The sequence below is a fragment of the Leuresthes tenuis genome, unplaced genomic scaffold (assembly GCF_036924035.1).
Source record: "Leuresthes tenuis unplaced genomic scaffold, fLeuTen1.0.hap1 SCAF_11, whole genome shotgun sequence".
Classification (NCBI taxonomy): domain Eukaryota; kingdom Metazoa; phylum Chordata; class Actinopteri; order Atheriniformes; family Atherinopsidae; genus Leuresthes; species Leuresthes tenuis.
The window spans coordinates 18709434-18735944 of NW_027325365.1; the positions used below are offsets into that span (position 1 = coordinate 18709434).

Below are 26511 nucleotides of genomic sequence, written 5' to 3' on the forward strand. Positions count from 1 at the left end.
ACAGCAATTTTGGAAACATTTTGGGAAGTCATGTGGATCGATGTACTTAAAACAGAACATTTTTTAAATAGAATATATTGTATGGAGAAAAAAGTGTGCAGAATTGTACTAAATGAGCACCTCTCTAACTGTTCTGAGCTGAATAGCAGCTGATCAATCATTCATTGGCACAGCGAACATTTCACTGTTTGAGGAAAGAATGGTTTAAATTAAATACAAGAAAACCCTGAAAGCAAATAGTAAAAGTATTCAATAAAAACTGAAATGAAAAGAGAACATTTGCATTAGAGGATAATCATCCTAAACATACCTCAAGCAGCACGAGCTCATGGTCCTGCTGCCATGATAAGAACTGAGTACGGCTCCCAAACTTCTCTGCCAAACAAGTCTCCTTCTTTTGTTTTTTGAAACGGTAAGAGATGGTACGAATTAATTGAATGTTTAGCCCTAATGTTTTGGATTTATTTTTTATTTTTTGTTACTCATTTAGATTTTCACAGGGTCGTGAATTTTGACCAAGGGTCCCCAAACTTTTGCATGCTACTGAGATTAAAAGGCACACTTTGCATTTGTATATCTCATCCTTTGTTTCTTTCTCTCTGCTAGTCTTACACAGAGAGAGACTGGTGCAGATTTGAATGACTCATTAGCTCAGCTTTGCATCTGCGATTGATTGATACCAATAGATGGAGCAGGAGGGAAAAAAAACCTTTCCTATAGTCGCTCTTTCTATCGTCCATCCTCTGCTCCAGCATACACACACACACACACACACACACACACATCTCCCTCTCTCTCTTCCTCTCTCACACAGCCTCAGCATCTCGGAGCTGCCGGCAGCATTGACAGTGAGGGAATAGACTCTGTTTCCACATACAGCACAGAGAGGAGCCGGCACTGACTTGCAAACACACACACACGTACGCACTCACACACGTGCAGGGACAGAACAGGAGGAGGACAGAGACTCCAGCTGTAGCATGTCCACTGACTGCAGTCAGACATGTAGAAGGAGGAGCTGCTCTGCCTGCCGTTCCATCTCCGTTCCAGTCCTCTAAGCACCTCCCATCCCCGCTGAATGCTCGCTCCCTGGCTCTGCGGTTGATGAGGGGCTGGCTGGAATGACCCGGGTAAGTAGGAGACACAAGGAGATGCACTAGATGGAGGTTGCCGTCTGGAAGGACTCTCTGATCCTTGATCCTTCCTCTTCTCCACACTGACAGATAGACAGAAGATCTCTGATCTGCCATACAGATGCATGCCCATATAGGAGGGCACAGCTGTGTAGACCAAGGGTCTTCAACAAGCACAGCTTGAGAGGAGGACCACCACAGATACACGCAGGTAAGAGGCAGCACTACTGGGGCTTCTCTGTTGGATTTCTATCCATACTGATTTGCTCAGATGTGAAGGAATCGTTATTGTGTCTCCTGAGAGATAGATCCCAGCATTTCTTTGATTCTCATCTGTGTTCAACAATTGTTTGATTATTCACTGAAGGTTTTACAGTGTGTCATGTGTGTGCATGACTACTGTGCTACATGGTCATTGATTAGAAAGGAGATGGATGTGTGGATGAACGCTATGGCAGCATGATAATGGAATATGTCTCCTGGAGGACATGCTCTGATATCCATCATGTGTCTGGGGAATGTCAGTAGGAATGAAGACAGAACAAAAAGGAGGTAGTAGGACAGAGGAGAAAGAAGAAAAGAATGTATGGTGACTGAAAGTCAGTGATATTTGATATAATTCATTAGAGGGACATGTTCTTTTTCACTGGTAATTTCTATCTTATTTCCCCTTTATGTATTTGGCCAGTTTCAGATTAAAGTCTAAAGACTTTATTTCACGATGTGGCTGTGTAGCTGCAAGAGCTTCTATTGAGGAAATGTGAAAATAAAAGCTCTGGGGGACTTTGCAGAAATGGTGCTCATTGAAGTTGGAGAGCTGGAATAGCCCATGGGTATACATGTGGTGCTAGAGCAAGCCAAGAAGGATGAAAGTTGAGGTAGAAACCTGTGGGCAAAAATTAAACCATGATTTGCTGCATAATTAAACTGACAGTTGCAGACAGAGAAAACACATGTTGGACCTGTGAGAGGTTTATACAGAGGATGCAAATAAAAATGCACCATGTTACTGTAAGTAAAATGTTACTGCATCCTTGATACATTTAAGTTGCTACCCCTAAAAAAAAGCGACGATGTCAGTTTACAAACTTTGAAATGAGGGTATGTTTATTCTAAAGTTCCATGACTTTTAAATGGTTATGGTGCTTTACTTTCTCTGTGGATGTCAATGATCATGGCAGCAGCAGGCCCAAAGAGTAGTCAGAGATTGGTTCTGGGTAAACATGCTTATGCAGAGGTGCCCGTGGCTCAAAGAGATGAGCTGTCCAGTGCCGTCGCATGGAGCATACATCACTGAACACAGGGCCCTGGACCCAGGAGGAATCAACAAAAAGAAATCCATTACTTAGATGACCAGGCTCCCCTGATCTCATCATATGGGTGGGCAAGTTATAGAAACACTGGATAGAGGCAAATGAAGGGAATGAAAACACTAAGGCAGACTGGCTGACAGACAAGAAGAGAGCTTTCTCACCAAGGCCATTATTAATTCCAGAGGCAGAGCATTCCAAACATGCCAAGAAATATCAGTGTTTTTGTTTAAGGGATGTTGATTTAGACGTTTATTTTAAAAGCTATACTGCAAGATCTATCTAAATGCATGTTTGATGGAGTGGATGTGTGAGGGTGATTAGGAGGTATTTTGCAGAAATCCATGTGTAGGTTGATGGTGGGAGTTTTTGTGACTTTTAATAAATAGTGTCAAGAATTTGAATTTGGCTTTGTTTTTTTTATTCAATAATTGATATTCTGAGTTCCAAAATATATAAGATATGATTAAAAGCACATCACTATCCCAAAAATATTTCTGTGATCTCGCTGAATATTGTGCTTTTAGAGGCAGCTGCTATTTTATCTTCTCTGTCAACTTCTGCTTAGTCATTAGAGAGAGAGCTGAACAGCCCCAAGGTTGCAGGGTAGAACAAATTAACACAATTTGTGGTGCAGCCCTTGCCCAAGCTCATAAACTTGCCAACTTCTCATAGTAAGGTTCATTGATATGGCCAGAATACCATGACTGCCATCAGTAAATGCCAAGCCTAGACATGCTTCCAAAATCCAATCAGCATCAAGGTGGCGAGGTCTTATGCACATGTAAGGAGAACGAGTTGGAACAGGCTGGTAGCTCTGCAGACACACATAAGAGCACAGTATGAAAACAGAGCTGGCCTTAAATAAAACCTACAGATAGATACAGATAACAATTACAGCAGAGAACATGAGAGGGGAAAGTACATGATTTCCATCTTATCCACATTTTGTACCAATTGCTAAGCAGTAGTGTATAGCTCTGTTTCAAGATGTACGATTAGCACTTGTTGAGATGCACTAAGATAGGCACACTTACACTGACTGCTTTCCCCGTTAGAGCTAATTTTCAAACTAAGCATTGATCTCATTCTTCATATTGGACAAATTCATTCCAGTCAAGGAATTAAAGCCACTTGATATTGAAGGATGGGGCTAGAGATATTTTATGTTTCTGTGACTGTCATTTAATCTGATGGAAAGACCAATGAATAGATCTTGCAAACAAGAAGATTCCATGTCTGTGCACGCTCAGTTCTGATGTAGCTTCTGCCTCATGCCGTTGATCTCTGTTGCATTTGGTGAAATTTGTTTACTTTAATTGCATTTAGCCTAATAAATGACATCTGCCATGTACAGATGTATCCTGGAGGTAGAAAATGTAGTCATGAAATGATATCAGGTTAAACTGTACTGTAGCTGTTTACTGGGCACACACCAGGATCATTTATCAGCCATTTTAAGTTTAACGTGGTAATGAAGATGCAATTCAATGGATTTCAGTGAGATGAATTTGACTTGATAGAACTGGTTTATCTCATAGTCTGGACTATTGCAATGACTTTTTGCAGCATGTCCTAACAATTCCCTTAACATATTTCCGTTGATCCAAAATGCTGTGGCCATTCTTCTGAAAATTCTCGCCTAGAGGGATGACATTTCACCTGTTTCAGCCTCTCTGCCTTGGCTTACTATAAAACTTAGAATATAATTTAGACCTTTCAGCTTTCAAGCTCCAGTCTTTTCTATCAGCTCCCTGTCTTTGTGCTAAATACTGGCAGGCTCTATGCTTTTAAGACAAAGCCAAAAACAAACCTTTTTTAAAGCGCTTTTATCTAATAATTTGATCCCTGTGTGTGTTACTTATTTTCAAAAGCTCATTCTGTGTTTTAAATATCCATGACTTTTTATTGCAATTTCATCCATATTTACTGCCTTTTTCAATTTTCTTTTATAAAGTGTCTAACCTGTTAATTCTTACATTTTGTCATATTTATTGCCTATGTCTTTTACACTAGTGTTTGATAAACTATGATATGAAAATATTAATATATTTGACTGTACAACTATCAAAAATAAGATTCTTTATTTTTCTAAACAATGTTGCAGTTATGATTCAATTATGGCAAATATAGAGTATGGTTTTAAATCTGGACGAGTGTTTATCACAGTGTCACATGCTCGATAAGTTAACTGGCGACTCTTAATGTAGCTGTCGGTGTGAGGATGAGCATAGCTGGTCTCTCTGATCTGTATTCAGCTTTTCGCCCAATTGCATTGGGCTAGGCTTCAGCTCTCGAGATTAGCCCATGAACAAGATAAGACGATATGGCTAATGGATGGATTGATTTTTGGTCAAGCAAGGACAAGCACTGGTTGAATGCTAACACTGATACAACATTTATATTTAGTTCCATAGACCGACTGACAGACAGGCAGCTAGATCAATCATTCTTTCTTTCATTTTTAGTTTAGCAGGATGGTAAAGTAAATACTCCACCTTCCTGTGTGACACGCTCACAGTCTTTTTCTTGTGGTCACCCCTGACAACCAGCTGTTTCTGGTGCTGTATTTGAGGGCCAATCTAACCAAGCAGGAGACCAGACATGAGACACGTACACAAGACAGATAAAAACAACCACAATAATAAAGTGGAAGTGTTGCTGAAGTGATAAATATGTGAGCAATGACAGGCATATTAATTGGTCTTCTGAGCCAGCAGATTTCTGAGAATCATGCAATGCGCTCTGCAGGAGAGCAGTGCAGTGAGAAGTCATTACTTAAATTGGCCAGGATCCCAAACTATCAACTGAGGAAAAGGGTACAAAATATATACACATAGTGATAATCTGCAGAAAATGCAAAAACAACAACCACTTTTCAAACACTGCATTGTAAAACATATCGTGTGTGCGCGATGTTGCTGGCTTTTAGCCACAGTGGGTTTGATAGTGTATCCTGAAATCCTTTCCACATGAATGCAGCTACACTTTAACATTAGCATTCAGCTCCAAGCAGTTCCTAGCCTGAAAACATACTCACACCACGGCTGCAGCCTGGACCAGAAAAATCTCTGCATTAAAATAAAGCACTGTGCAGTATTGGTTGGAATATTGCTTCAGGTACTAATGAGGCAGGTCCAATCTGAAAAATTCCCAGGTGTGAAGCCTTATCACAAAACACAGCACAGCTGACTTTCCTGTTAATGTTTGCTGACTCATCCATCCACCCCGACCTCACCTCTGCACGAACTTTGTCTTTCTGCGAGAATCATTTTCCTCCATACTTGGATCATAATTACCAATGCTACCTCAGGGTTCTGACATTTGAACATTACCATACATCATTATGTGGCACTTCCGACATAAAAATGAATTTCAGTTTCTTTCAGCTAGAGCATGGGCTCTAATGTCTTGTTCTTAACCACATTTTTCTCAGTGATGTTGTGTTTGTTTCGGAGCCATACATGTTGATGCACTCCTCTTTAACTGACAGCACATGCAGCAGGAAATAGTTGCAAGAATCAAGATAAACCATTAAGGAATGAAATCTCACTTTGCTCTTGCTGGAAAAGCTCTTAAGGTCAACACTTAAGGGCTGCGTATGCATCATGGGGCAAAAACAGTCTGATGAAAATGCTCAGGGACATGAATGGTTTGGTAGCTATGTACACTCTTTGGGGACATATTTGCATTTTCACACACACATTAGCTGTATATCTTTGCATGATTTACTCAAAGAAGCACACATACCCACAAAGTGAAGGCACAATCATTACTAATAACTTTGTTTATTTCTTTTTTTTATGGTACAAGCATGCTGTAGCTGAGCAGCGGAAGCTAATTGCTTAATTAACTGTGGTTTTATTTTCCTGTCTCTGTCACCATGGTCTTCCAAAGGATGTTACAAAATATGCTTAGCAAAATAACAATGGTTGGGCATAAAACGCCCATCCAAACCACCTTGTGCCTGTCTGCACAAATGTGTTTCTGCAGCTAAACAAAGAAAAGAGATGGCTGCAGACTTTCAGGCAGCGCCCCAATTCTCTTTCACCTGAGGATATTACATTGTTGTGTTTGCTTTTGCTGGCACTTTTCATTTATCAACAGCGATGATAGATGGAATAGATTTGTGTCCTGTGTAGAAACCTCTCTTTGCAGGTGAGGACAGTTTTAGAAAATAAGTAAGAGGAGAGGCTGTATACAGAGCAGAAAGTGGTGGGTAGAAATGGTGCTTGCGGGAAGTGAGGACATCAGAGAGGTCGACCAGTAAAGAGCCATCAGTTTTTCTCTCCGGACACATGTGGAAATCTAGAATGAACTAAATCTTTCAGCATAGTAGGATTTTCACCAGAGAAATGGGACACATACTTGAAAACAGATTTATTTACTGAATATTTAAAAAGATTTTAATGGATTTCTCTTTCTGTCTTTTGCTCTCCTTCAATCCTCCACATCTCTTCTTCTCTTGTGTTGTTACTTCCTCTTCATAAAATCTAGTTTACATGATGTCTAAATACAATGGTGGTATACTGTAGTTCAGGGACAAGTCACTAGAAAATTCATCTCAGAGACTTAGCATGGTTGCAGTCTTACCTTATTCAACCAGGTTCCCAGACATGGATTAAGCTTGGTACTTGACTGAAATAAATATTTAAGGGATAACTCTACTGACACAAGGTCTTAATATGGGACTAGTTTAAATCCACATTTGGGAAACAGAGTTTCTGGGTATTAAATGGAGCTTTGGTTCTATACAAATGTTATTTCATGTTTATTGTATTTTTTTTATTTTTTATTTTACACATGTACCAAAACAATTGTAATCATTTTCCCCTCTTCTGTGTATTTTTCCAGCTGTCTTCACATAGTGTGTGGAAGAGAGTTTCTCATCAACATAAAAACCCAGTATTTTCCTTAATTTTCATGCAAGTTAGAGAAACAGACTGGAGGCAACAACAAGGATATGGAGTAAAAGATGATTGATGATGTTTATTTCTCTCCTCAAAAAGGAGAAAACAATGTGCACAGTTCAGGAGAGTACAGTTTGACAGCTGATTTTGAATATTTATTCAATATTTAAGAATAATATATAGTCACCGTCATCCGACATATCGTATAAAACCACCTTGTCTTACTAGACATAGCCCACGAATCAGCAGATATTTGAGCTTTCAGATAGATGGAAGCTCTAAAGATGCATTTGTTAGTACTGATCATAAATGAATGTGGGGCATTTGCTAACGAGCTTTCAGACACAACGCTGAATCACACTCAATTCAGATGTGGCTCTGTGAAGTGGAACCAACACATCAGCAGCAGAGGCAGAAGCTCTCTCAGATTCCTCTGAATCAAGGCCCTCAGTGACCCCCCCTGCTGCTTGAGTCGCAAGGCAGCACTTCTGACAAGTCTGGAATAAAATACACTATTTTCTGTCTGGTCCTAGTACTGAAGATTTCAAACCTCTTGGGTGTTCGTGAGATGGATGTTTGATCCTCTGTGTTCAAAGGATCAAACATACAGCATGTGATATGTAAACTGCAACAAGAAGATATGAGCAGAGGTATTTCTCAGCAGATATTTGCTCTGTTTTAAGCAAAACAACCTCCTGTTTAAAGAGAAACTTCAACTATATATATGGAGAAAAAAGCTCTCTTTCTTTTTCCCTACAGTGTTTCATCCTATGATAACATGTCTGTAATTTCAGTAAAGCACAAACACAAAAACAGCACCCAAAAAAAAAAAATGATTCACTCAACAACAGTCCCCTGGTGTCATAAAATGGAGGTTAAATTAAACGTGTAAGCTTGTGAACAGAGGACCTTACAGTATTTTCTGCCATGCCGGAAAGATTCATGTTCTACAAAGTGATTCACATTCTCCGTCGGGATTGCAAGCAAATTTCTCAACTGGGCTTCTCATTCAAGGGGAGAAATCAATTTTCTGAAAGGCTTAAAGGTGTCATGTTTTGGGTTCTCACCATTTTCCGATGTTCTGGTCAGTCAGCCTGCCCTTTGGAAAACCTGTCTGCTTTTGGGATTTTCTGGACTGGTTTAGATTTTTGCTTTTTGCCTGCCTATTGACAGTATGTTTTGACCATTGCTTATAATAAACACTGGATTTTGGGCATTATCGATCCATTACAAGGGCAATACAAAATGTAGTTATCACATGATTATGTATAACATGACCCAGTTTTCCCTCCATAATGTATAATAAGTATATTTATGCACAGTGCAAAAACATATTGTTAAATCAAAGGTCAATGTTTTATGTTGTGTATTGTTTCGTTTGAGGCTGCATTTTACTTGACATAATGGTAAACCCTAAAATCACACTTTTTAATTTTTAAACCTAAGCATGATCCTTTTTTAGACTCAAGGTTATCCTTGTATTGTTATTATCATTTTTATTTTAGTCCCAAACCTTTCCGATTGTGAGAGATAGCAAAGTAGTGTATCTTTAAAATGTGAAAGAACTGTAGAAAGGGTCAGATGGGGCAGTCCACAGGTATGCAAAACAAGATAGCCACAATTTCTAAAGGTAAACAGAGGTGTGTAATGATTTTGTAGCCTTGAAATTTTAGTCATTTTTGAGACTATTGTAAATCTCCAACTCCTTCCACTGTGGACCAATGTAGCTATTACAGGATCTGTAGCAACATTCTATTGATTATACTGTAAAACTGCACTTGATTAATGGGTAACTGTATTACTTCCCCATGTCAGGACTGTTAAGTATTTACAGTGGTTTATAATGAAAACTGCATTTGACCCAGACAACAACGCTGTGCTCTGTTTATATCCTCACACTGAACTGGCTTTTCTTCTGTACAGGCTGCTAAAATAGAGTACAGGGACTGGAGCCCAATGTAAGCTTGAATCTAAAAATCAAGTGATTGATGTGGAGTGAAAGGACAAATACTGTCTTCTGTTTGGGTTTTAGTAGTACAAATTACGGGTTGTTTCTTCTCACCTTGACGCTTCTCATAAAATGTTGCTTAATAAAAGAAAATAGCCAAGATAGCATCTGTATTTATTAGATTTGCCCTCCTGTTGTTTTATTTAGGTAATTAAATGACTGAATTCACTCAGCACTTGGCTCATTGTTTGCTGTCTGTATTCTGCTAACTGATTAAACAAATACACCCGTTACACTCATAATTAAAGTGTGCCATGATATACGGCAAAGCCAGAATTATGAAAAATTGGTGCCAACAATGCTAAACTCTGAAAAATGATTTCTGTGATGTTTAAACATTGTTGATTCGGAAGAAGGCAGCTAATGATAGGGAAAACTGAGAGAATCTCTCCTGGTACCTCTGATTTGTTGGTGCAAATAAGTCTCAGGATTCCTCTCAATCTTCTGTTAGTGTCTTTCTGTTGAGATTTGAAGGGTTCTTTGATGTGCACGCTGCTCACTCCCTGAAGCAGTGCAATCCAAAGATAAAACCTTTCCTCATAATACCTTGCTTCACTTCAAAGGTCTGAAAATGAAACACGCAGATGTGTATACGTGAGGTTTGCATGTGAAAATTAACAGAACCATTAACATAATCACTGAAGTATTGTTTTGGGGTTTTTTTCAAAATGAAACATGTAGAACAGAAAGAAACTACAAAATAGCAACACTTCAGTTTACTGTCACCACAGTTCCGAGTGTAAGGACTTTGAGACTATCTTAAACGTACTGCCCAGATGATGCCCAGTCATTACATTCCTAGTTTTTAAGGTTGTTATACTATTCAAGATATGACTATCCATTTTTCTCTTCTCATCTTCAGAATCACGGACAATAGAATATAGAGCTTTAATTTTACGCACACTGTTTGCTGACTCTATGTAAAACTTAAGGATAAGAAGTGCGGATGAGATAGTCTATACTGCTCATGGGCAAATCAAAGACCCTGAAATTTCTCTATTAGTAATGTTGTCCTTATGTTTGTAAATGGTGTGAAGTGGATATCAGTTGGAAAATATAAATGTCATATACTGAATTTTGTCTGTCTGAGATCAAAACCTGATGACAGTTTTGAGCTCTTAGCTTGTCTTGCCATCCTCGTCCTTCCCTTGTTAGACTGCTGGGTTCTTGTTAGATTTTCAAAATCACAGTCATATTAAAATTCAAGACTTCAAGTTATGTGTTGGTCAGACCACTGAACGTCTTATACAGACCACTACGGAGGGATTTAGATCTGATGACAATCAATGTGGTGGGTCCTACAGATCAGCAGGGACATGTTAATTTGTTTTGCTGACGTTACTTGTCTTTGGTCATTCACACAGACTAACAGAGCCGGCATAGCACAGCTCTAGTGTGTGTTTTCAAATTAGAGATGGCAATGTTTGTCCCTAGAACAGTATGTTTTGCTGTGACAGATCTTCCTTATATGCACACCCGGCAAACCCTTTTTTTTTCGTTACTTCCACTGCTGGCCCACTGGAGGTGCTTTAATTCTGCAGAACAGCGGGGTGAAATCATCATTTTGTTTAGTTTTGCTTTGTCTTTTGGTTTCTGGGGTTGATGTCTCATTTTTATCATGTTCCTCTGATTTTATCGGGTTATTCCTGGTTTGTAGGTGTCCTTTGCCTTTGTTCAGCTCCTGTTGCACATTTAGTTTACATCTGCTTAAGTTCTTGCTTTAGTTTGTGGGGCCTTCTGTCTTGTATGTTGCATTTAGTCTTTGCTTTAGTCTGTTTCAGAGTGGTTTTCTGTGCTACCTGTCATCATTTCGTAGATGTCTTCAGTTGCCTTTGTCTTAACTCCATGTTTCCACCTGCTCCCTGTGCTCCTTTCTCATCTGCATCCACTCATCCAATCATCCCTTCTCGGTTTGTATTATTTGCCAAATCCTTGCAATTGTATGTAAATAAATATAAGCCCATAACATGTTGCTATATTTTGTGTGTTTTGTGTTGCCATCTTGGTGGTAACATCTCACATCATATCTGTCTTCTTTTATGAATTTACCGTTGCATCTTTCCTCAACTTGATTAATTTTCTTTCAAGTATATCAAAATTGTGCAGGAAAAGACATGAGGTCTTTTTTTTTTTACTATGCAACTGTACCCCTGGTCTCAACATTTGGGAATTCCTGAAGGATCCCTTTTGAGAGTGAAAGTTTCATCGGGCTTCGTTGTCTTAACCTGATCTTGGTAAGGTTTACAGAGATGTTGACCACTGTTGTACAGTTAAAGCCCATGATGCTTTTTTTTTAAATAACATCCTCTTTATTTTAACTTATTCACATCTTATACTGAGATTCTTACCCACACTTGTATTTCTTTGAATTCCGCACTTCAGGTTGTGACCAGCAAACACAGCGTATTGTAGTTTAATTTCTGTTTATCGTTGTATTCCTTTTCTCTTTGTTTTTTTTGTTTTTTTTCCTCATACCTGCTCAGAAAGTGGGCACTCCTTAATTTCAGTAAAATGTTCACTTTTTCATTTCTCTCTACATAAAGATCCTTGAAGCTGGTTGTGGATAACATGGTAAAACAGGGTTTTTTAGTAAAAGTTCAATAACAATGTGGTTTCACATCAGTGTGGCTGTTTTACTAAACCCCATCACAGCCGGGAAAAAAAAAAACTAAAACTAAAGCCTTTAATGATGCTTTTGTCATTGCAATTAGATATAATAACGCATTACTAGATGACTTTGTGGAAAACAAATATGGATTTTAACATTTTACTGATAACTTCAGTGTGAGAATCTTGGTGTCTTGCGAAATATATTAACATTTTTTCATTATGTTAATGGATATATTGTGATCCTGTTTTGCATTTCCCATTGACGCATATTTGCTCTTGTAAATTGGTTCTAAACATAACTTCTAGAAGACAGAATTTCAATCCATTCCTCTATTTACATATATATTCACTGCTTGTCTTGGCCAGTGATTAAAAAAGTAGCACAGTCTTTAAGCTACGATATATTTATTTTGCTACAAGGCTTTTTGTGCATTAAGTTGTAAATATGGTGAGAATTAATATTCTGCTAACAGTACAGCCACAGACTATGATTCACCTACAGATTTTTATGCTTCTTTGTGCAAAGTCCTGTTAGATTCTGCTGTCAGCACAGCACACTTATGAACAAACATGAGTTCAACAAACAGCTCAGATTTGTAGTTGGACGCTGATATGTAAGAATCTGTTTAAATTAGACTGATAGCTTATGTAACTGAGTAGTTTTGAAAATCACATAGACGTGACTTTATTTTCAGTCGCAGACTGTTTCAGGGGTTGTAGGTCTGTTGCTGTGGCATGCATACAACATGTTGTATGTGTACTTAAAGCTGGAGCCGCCCACAAGGAGTTATTACTATAAAAAACACGCATACACAGATGCATACTTACAAACAGAAAAGCTTTACTAACACTATGATTGTGTGGGGGTACATTCATTCTCTTTAGAAGAGACTAACTTGAAATGTTAATGGATTCACTCTTTCAGAAAAATAGAGAACGCTTAGGAGCCCCCAACCTTCCCATAACTGGATTTCTACAACCCTGAGGGAAAGATGCAGCCCAGTACGAACATTTAATGTAATTGGACATACTAAATGTGGTATTATGCGGAACATGTCCTCACATAAATAGCACTCCGAAATGCATGAATAACTGCCTTGTGCTGTCGTCCATCTGTCTAGATCCAACTTCCTCAAAAGCATTTTTTTGGGGGTTTTATGAATCTACAAATATCTACTTATTTTTCATGGGGTGCATAACTGATTATTGCAATTTCCTTTTACATCTCACACAGTGCTTTACATAGCTGATAAAATAAAAATTGAAAATACTCCACTCTACCCATCCAATTCCTCAAACCACAAGTCCCACATAGACATACACAGACACACACACACACGCACACATGTACATAAATTTACACAGAATGATGTTTTCTAAAATATATATATACACACATAAAAGCTTTATTGAGTTTTTTTTTTTTTACTTCATTGATGTTTCTAATAAAGTCCCAACCATTTCAGTCAGGTTGGAGGTCACTGTGACACTTTGATCTTGATTCTTTTCTTTTGCAGCCATTCTGTTGTAGATTTGCTGCTCTGTTTGGTGTCATCGTCTTGAGCCATGACCCAGCTTCAACCAGGCTTTAGCTGTCAGACAGATGGACTCATATTTGATTCCACAATACATTAGCACGCTGAGGATGTTCATAGTCAACTCAAAGACTGCAAAGTCTCCAGGTCTTGTGGCTGCTAAACAAACAAATCATCAACCCTACACCACCATGCTCTAGTCAGCTGCATGTGCTGATCTAGTCCAATGAACATTCTTCCAGAAGTTTTGTCTTTACAGACCTAAGCTATCCTGCCATAGCCTTTTTAGAGAGAAGAGGCTTTCTGCTGGCAACCCTTTTGTTCTGGGTGGACTTCCTGAGATATCCACTTCTAAAAAGATTGGCAACAGTCTTAAATTGTTTCTATTCGTGAAACAATCTTTCTCACAATACAATGGTGGACTAAATTGTTTCGAAATAGGCTTAGAACTCTTCCCAGACTGATGAACAGCAATAATTGCTTCTCTAAGAAATTGCCTTTCTTACCTTCTTGCATTGTGTTAACACAAACGTGCTCCAGACCATCAACTGCCAAAACCTCTGCTCTATAAACGGTCCCGCTTGCTGATGATTGATTAATCAAGTGTTCAGCAGTACCTGGCTGCTACTTTAACTTCATTAAGACCACTTGCCAGTCTAACCGGTCAGGGCATGGCCGAGGTACTTTTGGGGATGTTCTGAAAGTGTCTGGTTCTGGGACATTAGCAGTAGATCATCTGGGCCGAAGATTGTGACAGGGTTCATGGATTTAGCCTTAATTCCCATTGTTCAGTTCCCAATGAATTGATTCTCTTTCCCAGCAGAACATTGCATTGTAATAAGAGGAGCAGTGTTACTAACTTTAAGTTTCAGTGGTTTTAATGTTATGGCTAATTAGTGTTATGTGTCCCTAATAAAATAGTTGCAAGGCTGACATCTTCAGTTTGAATGCACAGATTTATAATATTTAGATATTCAGCTGACCAACTGAACACTGTGACTGCTTTTGCTCACTGTAGTTATTCGTAGTATTTATACAGGCCATTAAGAAATCCTTCCCTAATGCGCTTTCTGTGCAAGCGATGATCCGCAAAATCCACTGCCCTCATTAAGTTTAGAAATGTATTCCAAAGTTAATTTGAAGCAGTGTGAAGCTTAATCAATGTGAATTAGTCAGATGAAGAGGGTATCTGGTTAAAGTCTATTAGTATGAAATCCCCTTTTTGTGTCTCCTGCAAAGTTTTCTTGCAGCAAAGGCAAAGAAATAGAGGCATGAAGTTTGTACTAAAAAGACTCTAAGCCCTTCGTCTGATTAACTGCGAGAGACAAAGCCTCATATAAATGTAAGATAACGTTTGCCGAGCACTTCTGCACAAAAAGACCACTCTGTGACATCTATTCTCATTTGCTTTGGCTTATATCTTTTAAAAGGATAGATATATCTAATGTTTATGTTTTTATGTTCAAATCTATCAACATTTACTTGCTGTTTACAGCAAATTAAAAAGTCTCAATTATTTAAGCAAATTGCTCATGTTTTGGAAGTAGTAAGTACATTCATGCACATAGCTCGCTGATCAAAGTCGATTTTTTTATTCTAATCAACATCCAAATATAGCATTCAGTTCCCAAAGTCAGTCTGATATGCCTGTTTCATGAATATCAATATGTGCCAATTTAGCAAATCACCTGCCAGGTCACAACAATGAAACAGAGAGATCATAACCAGAAATGACAAGAAACAGCCTACAGTGTTGTTTTAGTTGTGAGTCTGAGTTCAGTCAAATGTAACACATGTGGCCGAAATGTCACTGAACACTGAGCCAAACCTGGCACATGAGACTCAAAAGTGATCAATGTTGTAATGCAAGCTGTGGACACTCAGTTTCCAATCATTGGGTTCAATAACAACCAACTTCACCTAGTCTTGCTGAATACTTCTCACTCTAATTCCTCATGTAAATAGATTTAGTTCAGCCATATGCACTATATGTCCCTGTGTGGGATAAGGTCACCCGCCATCCCACCAACACTGCTGGGAAATGGTTCGCTGTGCACAAGGGGAGAGAAATCTGGTCTCTTTTGCCGAAGCATGACTGAAAAGTTATTTTCACTTTGAAGATAGAAAGAGAGACCGTCAGTCACAATATTAGATATATGATTACATCACAGTGATCATCACGCTCCCATGCAAGATTTATTTTTCCTCTCGGCATTGGAACTTGTTATCCCACTTAAAGAAGTTCCACTGTTCCCCCTGAAGTTTTCCCTGCACTTCACAGGTCTGGGTATACTGTGCTGGGGAAAAGTAGAGGACCTGGCAGACGACTAGGATGTCCACCAAGAAGTGAAAGTGGAGTGAAAGTTTTAAGAAATTCAAGAAAGACATAAGGACTGCAAAGTAAACAGACCTAAAAAATGCATGCACACACCCAGATATAGTGTGAGTAATGCAGCGATGAGGGTCATCCTCCTTAGATGTCCAATTCCTCACCGTTCCTCACCGTTTCCTCACCGATTACCTTTGAGGAATCACCGTTGATCATGTCCAGAAATTTTAGAGTCTCCACCTGATCTCAGGTTGTGCTGCTAAGTGGCCGCTGCTGAGATGGAGCTCTCTTCTGGTTAATTAATGGTCTGTAGGTAATGTGGGCAGCGCTGTCTTCAGCAGGCAATGGAGCACATTCTCTGGAGAGGGATCGGCCTGTAATGAAGGGCACTTAGACCACCTGCCAGGAGACCAGAGCCATGATTAAAAGTCACTCAGAGTTTCCTCTGACTAAAACAGATCCATCACACATGAGTTACTGAGATGTAGTGTGGCAGTAATGAAATATACCCCTCCATTAATATGCTTCCTTCCAGTGTATCTGTATTTTGACTTTGGAAATACAAATATAACCACAAAAATACAGTAAGAAAGCATGTCTGCTTATAATCACGACTGGTGATGAAGTAACTGTTTTGAAGACCGCAGCACTGATGAATTATGCTTTGTCAAGGGTGTTTTCATTCAGCAAGTCCAAGGTGAAAAGTCAGTATTCAGACAAATCCTCTGGTAATGGCCTGTCATTCCTGTGAAGAACACAGCAAACATTGTCTCCGTAAAGTCGTATTTCAGAGTGTTCCAAGCAACTATGCTGACAACACACAACACAACAAATATACTGTAGGAGATGACAAATGCAGGCACTAATGAAAGGGAAGAGTAAAAATAAAACAATAATCATGCAGAAGGCTGTTGGGATGTATGCATGTGAAGCTTTGTTTTTTATGTGTAAACCGTAATAAGTTTAATAGAGTTTGCTGCAGCAGTGCATAGGGGGTGCTGTATCTAATTTGTGCAAAAGCACTTTCATCCACCCGTGTTGTATAATCACAGCTGCTGATCTGCAGGTTTTTGTCTTTCTCTCCAGGAAACACAACAGGAATAATTCCGCCTTGAGAAAAAATAAAGCCAAAACAGTAGCATACCAACCTCTGTTGCTGTCAAGCCATTTTAATCCATTACACATGGGCATTATTCATATGATTTTGCCTTGATTCTAAAGTGATAATTGATTAATCTGTGGACTGATATTGTCTTTGGTCTAATATTTGGATGGGTACGCTTCTCCATTATGCAGTGTGGTAGAGATAGTAAAGCTTGTTGACATGTAAAGTGCTGCATCAGCTATTACGGTGTCTTCTTTGTCACAGTCCATGCTTCAGTCAGCATATGAATTATTGTTCTCATAATTTGCTTACATTTGCCTAACGGCTTATAGACTGAATGTATCAATTTCACCCCATTTTGTCTTTGAGTTGTCTTTCTCAGTTACAGGGTTTGATTGGTAGGATTTGGTTGAAAAGGATGACGCAGTGCCATTTTTCTCAGGAATAAGCTGATGAGGTGTTGGTTGCAATGAGCGGCAAATGTGGAACCAGCAAGTGTGAGCATCGCTATAAGAGCTGAAGTTTTGGCAGTTTGCTGGTTTGTAGTATTTAGGTGTGCGTTTACACAACGCTGAGGAGGATAGACATCAGCAATGATCATAGAGAAGCAATTTTTGCTGCTCATCAACCTGGGAAGGATTACAAGTTCCTTTCCAAACAATTTGAAGACCATAATTTTACACTGAGAAAGATTATTCACAGCAAACATTGTACAAAAAACATGGTAGCACAGCTTAGGTTTCCTCAATAATGTCCCTTTAATAGACGAGAGCAAAGTGGAGATGATCAGTCATAATGTAAAGTGCCAAATTTGGAGAAAGCAAAAACACAACATATCAGCACAAACAACTCATACCAACTGTAAGGCTGATGATTTGGGCTTGTTTTGCAGCCTGAGGACCAGGGCTCCACACAGTAATTTAGTTGACCATGAGCTCCTCTTTATAACAAAGTAAGCCCCAGTGAAGTGGAGCTACGTCTTTAAGAGGAACGGGCAGAAATTCCTCCACAACAACGTGAGACTGATAACGTTAAATAGGAAATGATTACTTCAGGTTTAAGATAATTCCACAAGCAATTGAACCGTGGGGTGCACTTTGTTTTTTTCACATGCTGCTGCTGCATCTGGCTTCGTTTTTATTCTTTATAAATGGAAACAGTTGTTAATCTGAGAATGTATTTCATTAACCGATAACGCAATTTCACATCAAGTTTCAGTCAGTGGCTGTGCTTTTCATTTCACATGATGGATATTGAAACACTGTCAGGAATTTGTAGAGACTCAAATTTCTGTTCTCTGTAACAATTCTATGACCTTTTAAAGCTGAAAAACATTATTTTAACTTTAAAGCAGTGATCTCACTATAAGACCAATTTAGTAGCTGTTATGTAGGTGATTTTGAGAAGAAAACCTGAAGATCCTTATCAACGACACTATGAGATTTAGTCCAATGACCAAGTCAACTCTTTCACTTTTGGTAAATATTGACTCATATATTTAATGTCTCCATCTTTTCTAAATGATTGAAAGTTAGTTCAAGTTGTAAGTGAGGAAAAATGAAAACTAGCCAGTGTTGTCAGTGGTAACAAGAAACAGATAAATAATTATCCTTTTTTTAAATAAGTGCTTTGACATTAGACAGTTGGCAGTTTGTAATAGTGGGAGGGCAGCTCTAAGAGAGGTCTAAATATAGATCTGACTGTCCATCTGGTGTTGTGATATTTGCAAGGGTTATTAAGAATGGCTAAAAAATTTAAACAGGCACATTTTAATTTGTGTCTCAGTTCATGTAACCAGAACGCATGTGAAAAAAGAGGATGACGGAGCAAGAACAAACCTACCGAACTACCATATCTTGTTAACTACATTGCGGTAACACTTTTTATGTGCAGTCTACTGTATGCCATTCACATCAATCACCACATTTCATTCACATGATGTTTTTCGAATATGGTGAGGTAGAATCCCACCTTTATTCAGTTTGTGTTGGCAGCTGGCAACTTCTTGTATATCTTCGGCAATTTGAACATGTGGCCAGTCTGACTTTTGCCAAATGTGTCACTGGGCAGAGGTGCTGCTCCCAGCTAAAAGCTGTAATCTCTCTAAAACTTGCCAAGTGTGGCCAATAACTGTGTGCGTCTCAGGCTCATCAGTCTGGCAGACAGTAAATCAGCCTGGTCTCCTGCAGGAGCCCTGGAGCTTTGCTGCACATCACATGCAGCACTTACACCTTCTTACAGGCTTACCCCTCTGATTGGGGATTTGCTTGCTCTGCAAACCTAAGTATTTAAATGAAAATAATTGAGCGAGTTCACTTTTACCCCCACAGTGCTTTACGAAAGAAAACGAAAAAAAAGAAAAAGTACAAAAAACATTTTGATTATTTATGATGCAGGAACAGATAACAAGCATACATTCCATCCAAAGGGAACTCTTTCAGCATCTCTGAAAAGGCTGTGTGATTATTTTGAATGCAGCTCCTCGGGTAGCCTTTTATCAGAGCATCGGGGAGAGACTGACACACATTCCTTGTGTTTCTACCTCTGCTAGATTTTGATGTGTATTTGTTATCAGCTTGTGCCGACGTTTCAATGTGTGCCTGTGTGAGTGCATGTGTTAAGTGGATTTCTTACTGAGCCAAATGCTGGAGTCTGGTATGACGAAAGCTTATAGCTTCAGACAGACAGATGTTCCTCTTCAGATAACGATCTCAGCATGGAAAATGGCTGTGAGAACAAAGCTATCTCCTGTGATTATGCTCCCCCTATATCCTGAACCTGGGGAATACTTAGTGCACGGTACAGTCAAAACCCAGCTGATTGGAGTCATACAGAGTTAAATGATTAATGCGTTTATAACAGTTTCTATTCTTATGCCCACCACAGCGGCTGTTTGAAGCAAAAATCTGTGCAGAGTCACCATCTTATTTGCCTTGTTTTTGCTGCGAATTTTAAAGACCACTGAGATAAGAGAGTGGGGGATCTGGCTGCTGCCAGAGAAGAGGCTGTTTTTGAAAAGGAGAAACTTCAGAGCTTCGTTTAATCTCCACCGTCTTACCTAAGTTGTCCCAAGCAGCTAAGAGAGGAGGACATCAGCATGTGATTACCGATGGCAGCAGCAAGGATGAGACTGAATCACACAAGAGACACAAGGCCCAGCTGAAGTGACACCAGTTTAATAAAAAATGTTTAAAAAAAAAAACTTGCACACCCACATAAAAACACTGACATACACAAATGGTCACAGAGTATTTAGCATCTATCAGTCTGTGACTGACAGCTTCAGGGCTGTAAATTAGAGCCCTTCAGATAGCTAGAGGAGGAAAAGGTGAGGGTTTAGAAAATCTTTGCAGGCTGGCTGATGTTACATGGTAATGCCAAGATTTAAAAAAAATATTGCTATTTGTAATTTATTTGTATTTTTAGATCTTAATGATGAGTTGAGGAACGCTGGAGTCATTACAACTGAATTTTAATTTAGTTTTTTTTTTACAATTTCTTTTATAAACAACTACATTGCTTTAAAAAGGGGGGGATAAAATATGTTATTTATATTAAAATTTTATTTATCCAACAAACTACAATAAATTACCCCTCATTGGAGAGTGAGTATTTTTTCTTGGATATTGGGTTTAGAATCGGAATATTTTCATCTAAATAAAATGGTAATAAAAAAGGTAGACTTTTTGGAAGTAAAAAAAGATGTATTCGTCTGTTGTGTCTTCTTGAGTCCATCAGATTTAACTCTTGAACCTTCAAAGTTGCCTAAAGCTTAAGTTGGGTTCCTCAGGATGAGCCTGGAAAACTCAATGCAAACCACTAACAAAATTGTACAATGTAACAGTAAAATGTGACTTGCACCATGTCGAATCAATATTAAAGATTTAATATATTACAGTACATCAGTCACAGTGGCTGAAAAAATAGTACTTTACTATTTTAACTAAATTTAGAATATAATATATGCTCCTTCACTTTTACCAGAATAGGATGTGAAATGCATGAATTTTACATATGATAGAGTCCTGCAGTATCTAAGATTTCACCTCGAGGATCTAAGAATGTCTTCCACCGCTGATTTTTTTCTCATGAATGTCTTTTGTTCTGGTCAGTGTTTTGTATTATCTGCTTGCATGTTAGAAACACGAGGAGTTACCAGCCACAGCGCCCATATTTTGCTGCACAGGTTATGAAACTATCGTGTAGTTTATATGTCCGCAGACATCCCCTTAGAGGTAGAATATTTCAGCAGATTTGAATGCGTACAGCACAAAGAGACCTGGATTAGAGGGGCATGTATAGTATCAAACAGAGGCTTTAGATGGAAGCAGGGTGTTGCTATTAGTGGATGTCAGCTAATGGCATTTTTTATTGTTTCTCATACAATGTATCACATAACAAGACAAAACACCTATGCCTTCAATAATTAGCATTTATTCTACAAGTCTTTTGCACTCTGGTAGAGGGACAGAACATTCATCCATCCATTTTCTATTCCCGCTTAATCCGTTGGTCGGATCGTGGGGGGGCTGGAGCCTAGCCCAGCGGTCATCGGGCGAGAGGTGATAGAACATGATTCTGCAAAAAAGATACTCCTTCATTCTGTGTTTTGATGACATAGTGGCGAGCACTTTGTAACTTACAGTCTAATCATTTTCATACTCATCAAACAATTCAGTGACCCCTCATGCCCTCTGGACGGAGGTTGTTGTCATCCTGAAAGAAACCTCTCCCATCTGGATATAAATGTTCCACAACGGAATAAAAGTGATCACTCAGAACAACTTTGTATTGATTTGCATTGACCTTTCGTCTAAGGGGAAAAGTGTATCCAAACAGTGTCAGCACAATGCTCCACACAGCATAACAGACACATTGGGTCCATTCACTGCAGAAGTTAAGGGTTCAGGTTTTTCCCTTGATTTGTCACTTGAATGTATTTTTCACTTAAATCAAAAGGATAGCTCCATAATTTAGTCATTGGTCCAAAATGTTAAAGCCAAGCATTTCAGCCCAGCAAATGTGCACAGACTTGACAGCCAGAGATTTGTAGTCGCAGCTGAGACTGTGCAGAGTAAAAGGGCATCTCTGATGTATTGACACAGCGTCAGGGCATGACCTGCTTTGCTGTCACTAATCAATGTTCACCTCAACCTTAAACGTTTCCAGCAACGCAGAGTCCCATGTGTGCCAGTAGTCCCATCTGACTGCGTTGTCTGACTGGACCATTGAGATTGAAATTTGGGTCTGTACCTTCTTTCGTTTAAATGAGAGGAAAGCTTTGGTGGCCCATTGCAGGTGGTTTTAATTATCTTGGTTTTATGGTGCTGCGTAAAGCATGACGTTAAAGATGCATGACAAAGATGCTGAGGAGGCAGAAGGATATGGCGCACAGCTTCACAACTACGCCACCTCATTTCCTAATCAAAGCCCCTGTGACCTCCTCCCAGTTGCTCACAGAGAATTTATGGCTCTGCAGCATGCAGGCTGAGTTGTTTTGCATATTACCCATCAGCCCTAGGGACAGTTGTGTTGTACAGTACATTGGTTTGCTCAGTAGCCGCAACTGGATGAACTTTGCAGGCGAAAACAAGAAAAGAAAGAGCTGTTTCAGGTTTTGCTTTAAAGCTTCTCCACCTGAATGACTGAGAAGACCTTGACTGAGTGTGAATGGAGGGAAACTATCAGAGAAATGTCAATGAAAGCTCACGGGGGGTTAGGGATTTCATTCCGGGTTGTTTTTTTATTACAAGACATGAACCAAATATACTTTTGACATTGTTTTACAAGCCTAAAAATGTTCATAAAAGTGTCTACGTTGTCTGAAGTTATATATTACTTTCCAAGAAATAATCATCCGTTGTCATTGACTGTGTTTTATCGGTTAATAAGAAGAAATGTGCATGTTAACAGCCAGTCATTAAACACAAACAATTGGAGCTAATCTTGTAATTAAACCCCCGCTTCAGTGCCAGACTTTCTAACCTATGCCACTGCCACCCACAAAGACAGCCACAGCAAAGTGAGGATTAGAAGTTTTACGACAGCTTTAAAGACAGGCCTCTTTCTTCATTTATTCTAACGGTTAGGCCCTCCTAGCACAGTTTCATTTTAGATGGAGAGCAGCACTCTTTGAGTCATTAAGTCCTCTCTGTGCGTCAGCATGTGAAGATCACTTCAGAGTTATCAGAGAGGATACATCATCTTGTTGAAATGAGAACAATTTCCTGACATGGAAAGCAGAGCTTCTCGTTACACTGTCGCTAAATCTGATCACAGTGTGCTTCTGTATTTGTTTGATAAACATGAAATATGCAGTGTTAAAAAAATACAGTGGTTCTGTAACTAAACCTTTTTGCCAGTTTAGATATTTTTTATCTATGTTCTGTGGCAAAAATGTTTTCCTCACGGTATCGTAAAGGTTGCCTCTTGGTTTACATGATAAAAGTTATTTCAGAATTCTTGCCTTCCTGCAGATTCTCTGTGTGCTCAACATTTAAAAAAAAGGTCCTCAGACTTCGTTTCTTTGACCCTTTCTGTGTAATGGCTTTCTCTGGATGAGCAGTAGATGGCCTCAAGCTTTCCGGTAGGCCAAACCAGTTATGATGCAATGCTTTTACCACATTCTCTTGAGAATTGACTTTTAAGAGGTCGATGCAGTGGCCTTAGAAGTATAAAGTATTAAGTTCTAGTTTATGCAACAGAGTTATAATTGGCTGCCTAAGATTACACTTTACTGCTGCACAGTGTGTCAATGGACACATATTCCTATTTGGAAATGGGCCACCTAGAGGTTTTTTAGATTTCAAATGCATAATTTATTTTATTCAGGAGTGCATTCAGATGAACTTGAACTGAATAACCTTAAAATTAAGTACTTGTACACTAGTTCAGTAGACTAGTTCAGAGTGATACAAAATATGCAACAAGTGAGGCGTGACAGAGAGTAAATACAATCAGATGCAAAAACTTTTTACAAAAACATTTACTTTTTAATTGATTTTTTCAAATTTTGATAAGCATTTAGGAGATGTGAATGAAAGAAAAGGGAATGGACATGCATGGAAAAATTTCCACCAATGCGCAAAACGGTTTGTAGTCTCGCTTGAGGGGGTTTTTCCCTGTTGTTATGGAGACGTGCATTACTGGGAAAAGAAACAGCTCTGGAAAATTAGGCCTTAACTAAATCAAAATGATGTGACTGAGCCAGCAAACAATAAACTTATGTGACTGACTGGCATCCGGTTAGATGTGGAATGATATTCCAGATGTTTTCATAGATTTCAATTAAAATGAAGAGGAGCTCATGTCCACTACAGTTGTATTTTTTTTTCTCCCCAAGATTTGTTTCTGTTTAGTACAACTACTTCTTGTGCTTAATTACAAACACTACCAGCATAGGCTATACTGCTACCCACTGGTGACACTAACCTAGTTCTTCACTGCTTTAACAGTGACCAGTCCTACAAAGGGTGACATCACTGCCTTTGAGCCTTTCATTTAGGTCCACAGCATTTGTGCTAATCATGACATCTTGATACTATTTGTAGATGGCTTTCAAATCCCATTAATGCTTAAAAAGAAAAGTTTTATGGTGTGAAAATGTAATTGTTTAGAATTTGTTCAGTTTAGTAAGTGCGCCAGCAATTTGAAATAATCAAAGTCTAAATTCCCTGTTTTAAATTTGCTGACTTGCTAACACCCAAAGCAGGGAAGCAGTTTTTTTATCTCTAGTTTTTGTCAGTTTTCTCTGTTAGCATTAAGAGCTTCAATTAGTTGCTCTTTCAACTTGCCAGGTGTATTCTTTTTCACCAGAATGTCATCACCCTTAATCGATGGCTGAGATCTACTCCCGGTCTGTTCTGTATGCACAGACACCCAGGATTAACAAGCATTTCTCCTTACCAAAACGACTTAGATTTCCATGCTAAAAACAGGAATGAATAGGGAAAAGAAGAGACAGAAGTATCAATGAAACAATGTGAGCTCTGAGATAACTAATATGTGGACTGTGTAGTGTCAAGTTCAGTCAGGCTAATCATTTAACTTGAATGCCGTTCTGTAGGTAAAAGTTAAGCTGCCTGTTTGTAATAAGAAGCGTTTTTAATTCTTTCCAATTATAAATGCAGATCAGCAACAGCTGATTGTTTCTGTGTGCCTTCTAAATTGCAAACCTTTGTTGTTACACCATTGCAAAGTACAGCATGAATAATAGTCATTTTCCCAGCACAGAGTATGTAAGTGGTTGAGGTGCGGAGGCGTATTTTGGGCACTGTTTGACATTAAAAGAGAAAAGGGGAGAGTGCAGCGAAAGACATGATTAGTCACAGGTGTTCTGGCTGCTGACGTAAACTCCTTATGCTGGGCACAGGGTACGTTCATGTAATAAAGGACAGGTTCCAGCACTGAGATGAGTGGGCTGTAAAAGACACTATGAGGTGTGCACTTAGGTAATAGCGAACTAAAATAAAAAAAAGAGTAGAAAGCATTGACAGTTACTGTTTGTTTAGATGAATATTTTACGGAGAAGGGGCTTTGGAGCATTTTATTTGCATTCACACTTGGTGTAAAGGCAATTTCCTGTTTCCTTTGCATTTATTTGAGGAGTTTATTCTGTACAGCACAGCATCACAGATGAAAGCAACACAGAACTGCCAACTGGATGAAAAACTAAGTTTCTCTCTCTTGGCTCCAAAAATCAATGAAAGCAATACCCCTACAGTTGGTTTTATTGGACCATGATTGATAATGCACTGTTCTTAAAAAAATAAAAATAAAAAACTGTTGGATGAAGTAATGCTGCACCAAAGTACACCAAAACTTATCAAACATTCACTGTGAACAAGAGCTACAGCTCAACATATAGTACAGCTACAGCACCTTTTAATGTTACAGTGTAATGTAATGTTTCAAATGGGACTCACTAATATAAAGTATAAATTACATTAAAAAAAACAGGGACTACAATTTGGAGCACCATGTCTCTCAATGAAAAATCACATCTGTGGTGTATTAGATTACTTTTTCTTTTCAAATTCCGTCAGATTTTATCCTGATGAAGAATAAAGACTTTTCTGAATAAATCCATGCCAAATCCTGTTTCCTAGATTTGAACGGGTATTTTAAGTAATTTAAAATACTACTTGCCTTGAGGTGAGGCACACATATGAGACCGATTTAAACTAGAAGGGCACTTAGAAAGAGTGCAGTCCTCCACGACGGCCAATGCATTATACTGCACTTTTAACGAGAGTGATCCAGATGGACAACTACATTGATGCCTTCTTCCTTTACCTACAGTCCACCTCCTCAACACATGTCTTCTGCTTGGTGGTTTTTGTGTAAACTTGCTGACAGATAGACAAAAAGACCTTCACAGAGGCTGAAGAAAAAAAATCATTATGACTTTTAGTTGCTATTTGAGTCTGTTTAAATCCTAGAATTTACACATAAAATATTTTCCCTTTATGCTAATTAATCTAATTAGCTTTCTTTATCAAATCCATCTATATATATATGTTTTCTACCACTTATCTGGGGCTGGTTCATGGGAGAAAAATTCTTGGCAGAT

At 38.7% G+C, this 26511-nt stretch overlaps 1 protein-coding gene across 1 annotated transcript in view; it reads left to right on the forward strand.

The window, feature by feature from the left end:
- The first annotated feature begins 1168 nt into the window (after window positions 1-1168).
- The window catches only part of LOC140317791 (FERM and PDZ domain-containing protein 4-like), a 63597-nt gene continuing 38254 nt past the window's right edge, over window positions 1169-26511 (forward strand). The window contains exon 1 of the mRNA XM_072395297.1: window positions 1169-1344. The gene's annotated coding sequence lies outside the window, so the exon portion shown is untranslated. The remainder of the gene's footprint in view (window positions 1345-26511) is intronic.